The 13,009-nt window shown below is 38.4% G+C and overlaps 1 pseudogene; it reads right to left on the reverse strand.

Annotated features, from left to right (window-relative positions):
- Positions 1-3,835: 3,835 nt before the first annotated feature.
- Positions 3,836-4,618, reverse strand: LOC118750816 (annotated as a pseudogene).
- Positions 4,619-13,009: the final 8,391 nt, after the last annotated feature.

The raw sequence follows: 13,009 nt of genomic DNA on the forward strand, positions 1-13,009 counted from the left end.
TAAAAGTTTGTAAAATTAGGTAATTGTAAGCCAGTGCAGGTAAACGTAATACTTTCTTTGATAATTGATATTAGTTGGAAATTTTTTAAGGCAGCTATCGCCAATGTGCAGGTATGTTGAATGCATCTATCGGAGCAGTTTCCTTATAAATGTTAAAAATAATGTCTCAGATGCGCATTTTGGGGTAGGTATCTTAAATGTGCACTTAAGCATAAAGGCAGCAAAGCAAAATATACCGTATTAACACTGTTTGTAATTTCATGTGGACCAAAAGCAAGGTGTGCAGCAAAGTGAATTTTTGGACTCGCCATTGTAAAAAGCCATGCAGAGTGCATATTTATATTTGTGGACGGTAGCCAACCACCATAAACTCCACAGCTTTTATTTGATGACTTTTGTACCATTTCCGAGAGGATGCATGATGTGGTTTCTTTGGAAACAAATATTCTATGTAAGTAAAACATAATTTAAGCTGAACTTTTAAATGTATAATAATTTTGTATTAGGTACGTAACAGCGGGGTAAGATACCGCTTGAATTAGCGCCTGGCGACCTTATCCACTGGTGCGTTACCTCATACAATGAAACCCTTTTAAGTGCTCTTTTACACTACACAATTTCGGTAAAAAAATTCTAAAAAGTCAACGGTAATTTTTAGCCACTTGAATTATTACACCAAAATTGAATGGTCTATAAAACTGTATACTCAAAAAACACTTCTGAGGAAAAAAAGTTTGAAATTATGTTGAATCTTTTTCTTAAGTGTTCTACAAAATCTTAAGCTTGAGTTTATATGGTATTTGTTAGGGAATGAACTGTATTTTAATCTATTGAAAAATCTCAAAAATTACTAAATAAATAAACATAAGTGGCAAACAAATATCATTTGGAATTCGTTACAAAATGATATGTCCAACTTTCACTTTTTAAACAATTTAATTCTTGTAAAAATGACATACCATTGCACTATATATATTTCTTTTTAATAAAGTTTTTCTTTACGTGTTTCTTTACTTGCTACGATTTTGGTTTTAAACCATGTATTCTTCATTAAATGTTGTTAATCAAGTATTTATGAAAGTTAACAAGAAGATGTTATTATGTTCGCTTAAGTACCCGCATCGAAGTACTTAAACGTGTTCTTTTAAGTACCCAACCCGCCTAAGTACCTCAAAAAGCTGACATTTTTCGTGAGGTACTTAAGCGGGTTTTACTGTACCAGCACTAAAGAGAATCAGGTACTAACAAAAATAAGTAGGTAGTGAAGTTCATGTATCTATTTACTGTAGAAACTGCTTTTGTATGTATGCCATTGCCAGCAAACTAAACCAGAAACCTCAGTATATCCAGTAAACAAACTTAGCTGTTTTTTTCACCAAATTTGGTCCCCATAAAGGACTAGTGTTGCAAGCAACGCTTCTTCGGCAATTAGGGTGATGTGCAGCTATTTAATGTGGTGAAAATTATTTAAGCACTGGAGAGATTTATTCACATGAAATTGGAGATAGGGCTGATAAATTTACTTTAAATAAATTGTGAATCTGCGAAAATATCTTTTCAGCAGATGAATATGTTTTTTAACTTTTTTCCCGAAAATTTACATACAGGCTCGAAATTATGCGAGTAACATTCAAATATCGTCGCTTGGATGGAAAATTGCCGGAAGCGTGATTTTGACAATTTGTAGTTATAGATGCAGTTATATATTTTAAAGTAAGATATTTCGATTTTTTGTTAACTGGTTTTTGGATATCTTCTTTAGTTTCCGAGTAATTGACTAAAATGTTTTCGGCTATATGGTACAAATTGCGTTAGTATTGCTGTCGTACTAAACTAATCAAGATCTTTCAAAGAGAGTTACCTGTTCTTCTTTAGTTTCCGACATATTCAGCCTTATCATGAGTTTCATTTTCTAGAACCGGGTCACTTTTTCATTTTTCGTTTGCGTGTATTCACTACAGGTGGATGAAAAAATTGTTGGCGAAATTTTGTTCGGGCGAAACTCACGATTAGGCTGATTAGTAAAAAGTATCGTTAATTATAAAAAATTGTTATCACATTTTGGCGTATATCATTAAAACTTTCTGCAAATTTTTTGACAAATGTCGTATACGACAAAATTTTATTAAACTCATAAATGGTTGACACTAAACTAAAAAAATAAGATAATTTAAGAATTTCGTGAACTAGTACATAGCATCCTCCGACACTTTGGAGAAGATCTGTAGTCGTGTTTCTGAGAAAATGCATTCCAAACTTCAATCTTGAGTTACCGAAAGTAACTTGTGACAATCTTTTATCCAGGGGACGATATAACATTTAGCTAAAATATGCATTTAAATAAGTTATAATTGTCATTATTCTCGCAGTTGGAGTATATGCCAGACGAGTAACAGGTATATACATACAAGTATACCTAAATTAGCGCGTTAAGCTTGTATATTTATCTCTCTCTAATGCATTAATTCTATATACGTCAGCACCAACGCCCGACAAAGTTATGTCTGTATTTAATAATGGCTCTATGACAAAATATTCATGAAATGTATTCGTAGATTTTTAATTACTTCATTCCATACATTAGTATTGATCTGAATGTTTTTTACTAAATACCAGGAATAAATATTTAATAAAAAACTATTTCATTTAAGCTTAACCAACTTTTAGTTGCTCGGTGCTAATTTTGGAACGCTTCATGAAATATTTTCATAGACGGTAAATGCAACCCTGGGTGCATCATTAATGAGCTGAAAAACCAAAACAAATAAAAAAATTCCATCTGAAAAACAAGTTTTCCAATTTATGCACTTTTATTTGGATTATTGCAATACAGTTTCAGCTCTTCAAACATTTTCCACATTATGCTTTTAAAGCTAGTAGTTTCCGACCCCATTTGATGGTTTTTTTTCAGTTCTGAATTTAGGCTAGGTTTTATGGGAACTTACTGTGGGTGCATACAGACCACATTTTGTAAATGTGTACATATATATGTATATACGTCAACTGAATTGTGATATTTAATTTTATTTTATAATGAATTTGTGCTATTTTTTATGTTTACAAGATGTAGGACAATTTTTAATTTTCTTTATATATTGCATGCTTTAGTTTTAATTCTTTTTAAGTTAAGTTGTAAAGTTGAAAATAGGCCTCCTGGGGAACCGAGCACCTTAAAAAAAAATCGGTAACGCGCCTAAAAGCATACCTCACAGGTGGTGTGGAAAAGGCAAGAACAAATATAAATGGAATAATTTTCGAAATTATGAAATGGTTATTGGTATTTTCCATCTCAAAGGTGATCATTAATTTGAACGTTATTTAAGCTGCCTTTACACGGTCGATTTTTGTCGTTTAACTAAAATCTACCCGTGTAAATTGCTATTCAACCGTTAAATGTAAGCGTTTTGGCTGGTCGATATCTCAGTCAATTTTTCAATCGACAGAAATCGACCCATGTAAAGGCAACTTCAGGAATTTTTTAATTTTTATTTTTTTTTTGCTTGGGCGCCTTTTGAAGATGTACCACATTATATTTCAATTTCAATTTCAATTTATTCAATTTATGGATCAATCCTAACACAGCAAGGGTAAAACCTTATAATTAATAGTGCTAGTCACATCGGTTAACATTTTCAGTACAAATATTTTGCAAGAAGGAAACAGTAATAATAAATTAAGCAATAGTAGAAATAGATATTATACGGTACTTGGAACAAAAATAAAATAAGATAAAATATATTCAAATTACAAATCAAGTTTACGAACTAAGATGTCTCTGTAACTCACGCTTAAACATTATATTCTCGCCTTAAATACAAAAAAAAAAACAATTTCTTCAAGCCATCTTGCGTAGCAGTTTGTTGATCTTATGCTCACGGCTACCGAAATCACCAACCTCAACGTAATGATTAGCCTTCCTGCGCCAGCCTCGTGTCGATGTGTTGAGCTTGAATGGCATCAGGAAGTTGGAGGCTTTCTTGAAGTGGGTTCCAACAGTGAATATTTCGTGCGCCAAATAATCAACGCACTGAATTCCGTGCGCTTTGCGCAATTTGCCTTCGATCACAAAGCTGTCAGAGATTGGGACACGTTGATGGTTGTGCTTGACAATTCCACGTTTGTACATCAATTCACGAACTGATTTAAGATTTGGATAACCCCATATAAGGTTCGGCATACGTGGCATATTAATGGTTGCCTTGTTCAATTTGATGAACAAACCGTGGTTAATGTGGCGAAAACGAAACAACAGTAAAACTTTACGCACTTTTGGTGCAACTTTTTTGATACCGCGGATACGGATCACAAAAGCCAATTTGGATTTTTTAGGCACGTAGGCGTTTTTTGCCACACGGCGCAACTTCATCTCACGGCGTCCATCACGAAGTTTTCTTGTTTGATATTTCTCAGCATGCACCAAGTTTTCACATTTACGGAGTGTAATCGCAGCAGAGCGCTTTAGTTTACGTTTGATCAGGGTAGCAATTTGCTGACCTGCTTCTTGCTGAACTTCAGCTTTGACTCAGGGACAGGAGGCAGCTTACTGGAAGGTTGTCTACCCTTTGCTTGCGGTTTCTTACCGGCCGTGATGGCGGTCATCTTAACTTGTTACTTAGCACATTGAGAAGGCGAAAAAAAAGTTCGCCAAATGTTTGGAGCACATCGTAAATGAGCCACTATTAAAAAATTTAAATACTTTTTAATACATAGATATGCTGCAACCAGGCACTTACTTTCCCAAATTCAATCCTGTTTATCGGCATAATTTTCCAAATATGCCTGCTACTTCATTACTAATAACTCAAACTGCGCCTTCTTTGTTGCCTCAACATATCCTAAAAAGCAGTTAGCTAAAAATTAGCAAATATAATACTCCCTTTGTTTTGTTTCGTTGTCAAATTTCTGAGAAATGTGAATTCACCACGATTCGATACAGAAAGAACAATGACCAGGGATGTAATTTTAAGTAAATCTATTATTCAGTGGCAATGCGCAGAGCGTTCGGGTCAGCAATATTAATTTGTATCAAATATAACATTAAACGGTGGTTCTAATACATTTTTTGATATAGTTAACCAGAGTACATACATTATGGTATTTCTTTCAAAAATTAATGTACTATATGAACTTTTTTTTTCAAATATTTCTTAAGTTTCTTTCATGAGTACTGAAAAGCAACCATGCGTGTAAGAAATTGTGTGCTACCTAAAATTTCACCTCTGGAAACTTTATCCCCATAAAGGACTTCACCACAGTTTTTTTACTGGATATACTGAGGCACAAAGCTCGATTTAGTGTTTAATGCATCTTCTCGCCGGCAGAACTGCTTCCACTTTTTCGCCAGGTTTGCGTCCGTAGGAAACGAAAAAAAATAAATAACTTATATCGCACGCATTCCTTTTGTTTTCACTATTACACTTTGCCACTGCACACTTCGTTTTGCTTTGTAATGTCTCAATAATTGTTTAAAACCACGCAGAATTATTAACACACAAATATTAAAATCGTAATTTGGTTTTTTGTATGCTTACAATCAACAATTGCACCAAGATGACGTCACGCACACAGCTGATTCTGTCAAAATCACAAAGAGCGGATTAGCGGTACCACGATTTGCGCAATCTCTATTTCTCTCAATCATGCATGTGCATCAACGTACACCCACACACACATACATATGTATATACATTATACACCTGTACACACAAACATGTAAATATAGACTAAGTAAAAGATGTATTGTTAGACTTAGGAAATTACTTATAAATAAACGCTTCACAGATGGTGGAGTCAGTTATACGTAGACCTCTGAAAATATTCACCGTAGTTATAGAGCATATGTAGTTCCGTGTACTATTTGGCGGTGCATCTCTACTTATATTACTTATGGATAAATTTGTAAAAAGATTAATTCTTAAGTTCATGTTATAATTTTAAACGCTTGCTAGTCAAAGGAAAAACGTTTTGAATTCTTTGTTTTTATAAGTATTAAGTTTTTTAGTTAATGTATATAATCATGAACAAAAAAATATTTTCATTCATTGGAGATAAGTCCTGTGGATTGATTTATGCAAAAAAATAGTCAGAATTTGTTGAGTTGATCGTACTTTAGATCTACGATATGTTTGATATACTTGTACCCGTCAATTAAAGCAGCTTAAGCAAAAAATTAGCAAGTCAATCGTTAAAATATTATTTTTGAACCAGATGAAATATCGCTTTAAAGTGGTGGTGGGCACGGTTGCCACTTCATCAAAATTTTGTGTACCACAATATCCAAGTAAAAAGGCCCAAAATAAAACAAAATGTACCCTTTTTTGCCGTCCATAAAAAAATATATATATATTTTACTAGCTTACCCGTGCGAATTATTCGCATCCAATACTTTGGAATAAAGTTAAAATAAATCAACTCAGGAGCTCGTCTCAGTCACTTCAGATGTGTAATTTTTACTGAAACCTTTGAAAACAACACTGTATAAAGTTGTGTTTAAATTTGCACATAGTAAGATAGGTAATCAGTTTCCGCTCTTACTGAATACAAATTTACACTCCGTGTTAATTAAACACTGTTGTTTACTTCTAATTATATATATGTATATGTGGCGTAGAATAAATTACAAAATGTTTAAAATTTGCTCTAAAAAATCTTTGTTTAAATTTGTGCATATAAAGAGAGATAACCAGTTTCCCCTCCTAATGTGTGCAAATTTATAACCCGCGTAATAAAATTAACGAATGGTTCCGTGCGAAGAAGTGGAAAATTTTTGACTGCCATTCACCTGGGAGTGGCCAGAAGCGATTCTTGTGCGTACGGTTCAAATCGCAGCTCACAACGTCCGGATATTTATATCCACGTATCCTCCGGGTAGCAACCAAACACCCGTTTGGGAGTGAGATACGTTAAAACCCCGCCCAATGAAAAATAAAAAAAAGACACGGATGAGACTCCCTTTTTCTGATGACGACCACGGAAAACGTATAAAGGACTATGATTTAAGGGTATGCACCTGGAATACCCGGACCCTTAATGGGGAAGGTGCCTCTGCCCAGCTGGTTGATGTCCTCGGGAAGACAAAGGCTGACATCACCGCCATCCAAGAAACGCGATGGACGGGGCAAGGAAAAGTAAGCGTGAAGCCTTGCGATGTCTACTACAGTTGCCACGTAAAGGAGCGCAAATTCGGTGTTGGATTCGTGGTAGGAGAGAGACTCCGTCGCCGAGTACTGGCGTTCACCCCGGTAGACGAACGTCTAGCCACAATCCGCATCAAAGCTAGATTCTTCAACATCTCGCTCATCTGCGCCCATGCCCCGACGGAAGAGAAGGATGAGGCGTCCAAGGATCTCTTCTATGAGCGCTTGGAATGTACATATGAGCGCTGCCCCCGACACGATGTCAACATCGTGCTCGGCGATTTTAATGCCAAGGTGGGCAAGGAAGGAATCTTTGGCGCCAATGTCGGAAAATTCAGCCTCCACGACGAATCGTTCGATAACGGACTGAGGCTGATCGACTTCGCCGGGGCCCGAAACATGGTAATATGTAGTACTGGCTTCCAGCATAAGAACATCGACCAAGCTACATGGCTGTCTCCAGATCGAAAAACTAGAAACCAAATCGATCTTGTTGTGATAGACGGAAGGCATGCTTCAAGCGTTTTAGACGTACGTACACTCCGAGGGCCAAACATCGACTCGGACCACTATCTTGTTGTAGCCAAGATACGCGCCCGCCTCTGTGCAGCAAAAAATGTGCGCCCAACAATGCAAGGAAAGCTTAACGTCGAAAAGCTGCAATCACAACAGACGGCCAATTTATTCGCCACTCGACTCACACACCTCCTCTCTGAGAGCACTCTTCAACAATCCGACATACGCGAGCAGTGGAACCACATTTCCTGATCATTAAGTACCGCCGCCGAAGAAGGAGTTGGATTTCAGCGAGCCCGAAAGAACAACTGGTACGATGAGGAATGTCAAGAAGCCGCAGAGAAAAAAGACGCCGCCTACAGGGCCACGCTGCGACCGGGTGCAACGCGAGCCATGTGGGACCGTTATAGGGAACTGAAGAAGGAAGCGAGACGTATTTGCCGCAATAAGAAGAGAGAGGCCGAAATACGTGACTGCGAAGAGCTTGAAATGCTAGCCGACAGGAAGAACGCCCGAAAATTCTACCAGAGGATTAGGCGACTTACGGAAGGTTTCAAGACCGGGGCGAACTCCTGTAAGAACAACAATGGCGACCTAGTGACCGATATCTAGAATATACTTTAATTGTGGAGGGAACACTTTTACAACCTACTGAATGGCAGCAGCGCTGAAAGTAGTGAAGAAGACGAACCCGAGTTCCCAGTCGATGATGATGGAGTAGCTGTCCCACCGCCTGACTATGACGAGGTACGAGTAGCGATTACGCGGCTGAAAAACAACAAAGCTGCTGGAGCTGATGCCTGCCAGCCGAGCTATTCAAGTACGACGGCCAGGAGCTGATGAGGTGCATGCATCAGCTCATATGCAGAATATATTCAGATGAATGCATGCCTGACGACTGGAATTTAAGTGTGCTCAGCCCAATCCACAAGAAAGGTACCCCGCCATACGCGCCAACTACCGCGGAATCAGCCTTCTAAGCATAGGTTATAAGGTCTTATCGAGTGTAATGTGCGAAAGACTGAACGACGAGCTGATTGGACCTTATCAGCCTGGAAAATCAATCAGAGATCAGGTATTCACAATACGCCAAATCTTGGATAAGACCCGCGAGAACAGGATGGACACACACCATCTATTTGTCGATTTCAAAGCCGCTTTCGACAGCACGAAAAGAAGTTGCCTTTATGCCGCGATGTCTGGATTTGGTATCCCCGCGAATCTAATACGGCTGGGTAAAACGACGTTGAGAAATATCACCAGCTCCGTCAGAATAGGGAAGGACCTCTCCGAGTCGTTTGATACCAAACGAGGTTTCAGACAAGGGGACTCCCTTTCATGTGATTTCTTTAATCTGATTTTGGAGAAGATAATAAGAGCCGCAGAACTGAACCGCTCAGGCACAATACTTTACAAGAGCGTACAATTGCTGGCGTATGCCTACAACAAGGGCTAGAGAAGCAAAGCGAACGAGGACAAAACGAAGTATCTCCTGTCATCACACAAACAGTCAGAGCATACGCGTCTTGGCACCCACGTCACTGTTGACAGTTACAAGTTTGAAAAAGTAGACGACTTCGTTTATTTAGGAACCAACATTAACACCAATAATAATGTCAGCCTTGAAATCCAACGGAGAATCACTCTTGCCAACAAGTGCTACTTTGGGCTGAGTAGGCAATTGAGAAGTAAAGTCCTCTCTCGTCTTACAAAGATCACACTCTATAAGTCACTCATGATGCCTGTGCTGGTGTATGGCGCGGAGGCATGGACAATGAAAGCATCTGATGAGGCGGCTCTTGGAGTTTTCAAGAGAAAGATTCTGCGAAAGATTTACAGACCTTTACGTGCTGGCGAATATCGCAGACGATTTAACGATGAGCTGTATGAGCTTTACAACGATATAGACATAGTGCAGCGAATTAAAATTCAGCGGCTCCGCTGGTTTGGCCATGTCGTTCGAATGGACAAAAACGCTCCTGCTCTGAAAATATTCAACGCGGGCCACGATGCTGGTAACAGAGGAATAGGAAGGCATCCTCTGCGTTGGAAAGACCAGGTGCAGAAGGACGTGGCTTCACTTGGCATTTCCAATTGGCGTCAGTTAGCACAGAAGAGAAATGACTGGCGTGCTGTTTTGGACTCGGCCAAAATCGCTTAGGCGGTTACAGCGCCAATAAAGAAGAAGAAGAAGAATAAAACTAAACACTGCCTGTTTACTGTTACATACCAGATTTGTCGCGAATAGCAAAATAACACATGAAATGTTTAAAATTAAGTAAATATGAGCACTTAATGTTTATTATCAGTAGTAAATGTATTTTTGTATTCAAAACTTTTGCAATTTTAAACATTTCAAGTGTATATTTACATATGTGTATATTGAAAATCAAATCTTGAACATCTTATGCGTATATGTGTTTACACAGATTGTGGTCTGAAATATAAACACTTTTCACTAGTAGTTTAACATGCACTTTTAGAAAGATTCTTGAATACACATATACAGTATGTTCCAATAGCAGTCAGGTTTACAGGATTTAGTCAGAACTTACAGGAAGTCGTTCCTATTGACATAAAACCTGTAAGTGGGAACACTTTTGAGAGAGTAACTGAGCAACTGTTTTATATTTTAGTAAGTTAGAGTGCAAATTTCAAGGAGCTACAAAATTGCGTAGATTTTAATAATTTTTTTGGCTGACGGTTTGAGCATTTTCTCTCATATAAAGTATGCTCGCCAATTACATACTTTTATATGGAGGAAAATGACCAGGACCGTCAGCAAAAAAGTAATATAAAAAACCAACGCTATTTTCTAGCGTTTTCAAATTTGCAGTTTAACCTACTAAAATATAATGGGCTATAAAAGTGTATACCTAAAATTTTTCTAAAAATTTGCAATAAAAAGTTTAAAATTTGTAGGTGTAATTGTTAAAGTTTGTTGAATTTTTATAATATTTGTAAAAAGTTTTGAAATGTTAATTAATGTCGTGCTGGTTATGTAATGTGCTAGACTTTTGTAAAAAAATTATAAACAATAAGTAAACCAAATAGAAATAATCTAAACTGGTCAAAATGTCACTAAACTTAGTCAGCTGACCACAAGTGTATATATTATAACGAAGGTTTAATGTATCAACTCGGTATCGAGTACCGAAAATAAAGTTGCCGCTTACTGACCGCAACAAAGTTTCTTTTGTATATTCATTAGTTTTTTCCTTATTTCCTTTCACTCCAACCGATAGGAGCGAACTCTATCGGCAACTAGTTTCATTAATTAAAGCTCAGGTTGAAGAGCAAAACAGCTGATTGTCGGTGGTGTGCTAACACATTAGAGAAATGTCTCCACTAGGGGTGTTCGCGCCAAAACGATACCGAGCAATAGTAAAAGGATAAGGGGAAGAGATGGCGCGAAAAACCACAAAAGGGGCGTCGCCTTTATCTCTTATCGCGGCACTTTTGTTGTTCGCCGAATGATGGAAATGGCAAAGTCCGTGAAGGTTGTTTGTGTGCACCGTGGTGGCGCCGCCAAAGTGTCCAATTCGTTTTAAGAATTAACGGGCCGGCGCCAATTTATTGGGTACCAACGACACCAGCACTGAAGCCCGATGGTTTGGCGGACAAGTTGGGCCGTAGGTTGTGGCCTAACTTGTAGCTGCGCGCCGGGGCAGAACCAAGTGAGCATTGATGAGGGAAACATCCCTATTGTGACCGAATTCGTGAGATTGTAATTTTGCGAGTTACTTAAAAAAAGGTGTGTTGGTACCAGTCGCGGTACAGTGTTTTGATGATTTTGTGAAGTTCCAGGAGAGGCACTTAGCCTGAGTGGGACAGGCATTTTTAAGAGTCGTCCCAGTCGAGGTGGCAAAGCGCGGAGTCGGTAGCGGATTTGGGTGGCAAAGCACCGCAGGACCAGTGGTCGACGCACACCCCGTCCACAGCATAAGTACCCTCTGTGTTGTTGCCTGTATTTGGCTTTCAGAGTTCTCAGCAGTTTTTCCCTATTGTGTTCCCTATCCCTTCCTTTTAGTATCCCGCACCCAGAGCCCAGTCACTTGGCAGGTTAAAGTTACCCCCGGCAGCTTGGGTGGTATTGCGAGTGGGTTCGTAACCTTTTGGTTGCACCTCACGTCGGGTGCACCAACAAACAAGGTTTTGTTGTTGATTAGTATCGTCAGTTTTGTCGCTTTAATACTTTTGGTCGCATTTGAATCCTTAGTGACTTTGTTGTCTTCCGCAACAGCAACCCCGCCGTCTCCATGGACATCGTTTTTTGAAGACCGTCCTGCAACGGTCTTGTCAGTTTACGTGAAAATTGTTGTGCGTCAATTCACCTAAATGCTCGGTAAGCTGCAATTAATGTTTTTAAAAATGTTTCGTGTCTGTAATAATATTTTGGACAATCTTTGATGTTTCCAGCAATGGATCACTAAATGAGGAAAAAACAAGGAGATTGCGTAAATAATCGCCAGAGGAGATACAGTGCGAGCAAGTTGACGGAGGTGGAAATCGAAGCGTTGATGGCCTCATCTGAATCGGAATTAAAGTTGGACGAGGATTGCGAAATTGATAGTGGTGATAGCCTTTTAAATCCAGATTTTCGTCCTAATTATTCAGTGGGAGTAATGCAAGATGGATTCGATGCGGAAATTTCAACTTGCTTGAGTGAAATGAATCAAGCTGATACCAGTGGTGCGTTTATTCCAATCGATATTATCGATTTCGGTGATGTCGTTGAGAAAGTATCGCCTTTGGCAGACGACATACCTGCAACATCAGGGCATGCAATTAAATTGCTCAAGAATGATGGCTCAAAGCCAAAGAAAAGGGCACGATCACCCTATCCAGAATTTGAAGATAATGGTCCAAAATACAGTTCATCTAATGCCGGTTTCAATGGAACAGGTTCGTAATTGATTTTTAGGAAGATGCTATTCCTATTAGACCGAGAGCTGACTACGTAGCGGAAGGGGTCACTCGGTAAAGTAGAAATGTTAACATTTACAGATTCGGTTGTTACCAATATAGCGAGAGGCAGGCCGTCAGAACTCTCACTGGAAGTATAAAAGAGGGGATAAACATGCATTTTTTTACGAAAAATAAGTGATGAGGTAATGTTCTAAAAATTTGCAATATAATCGAAGACAGAAGTCAGAAGTCTAGGCGGAATGTAAAGAGTCGTCAGAAGACGCTTATGTTGCAAAAAATTTGTTAAAAATTTGTCACTAGCAAAACTTCTGATAATTTATATATCTACTTATTCTGTAATTCAAATTGAAATTGTTTGCAAATGGTCAGAAGATTAGGTGGTAGAATAACGCAGATATTTCGAAAGAAAGGGCGTCGGTGCTCCACTC

This window comes from Rhagoletis pomonella, unplaced genomic scaffold (genome assembly GCF_013731165.1).
Source record: "Rhagoletis pomonella isolate Grant_MI unplaced genomic scaffold, Rhpom_1.0 Rhpom_scaffold_00412, whole genome shotgun sequence".
NCBI lineage: Eukaryota > Metazoa > Arthropoda > Insecta > Diptera > Tephritidae > Rhagoletis > Rhagoletis pomonella.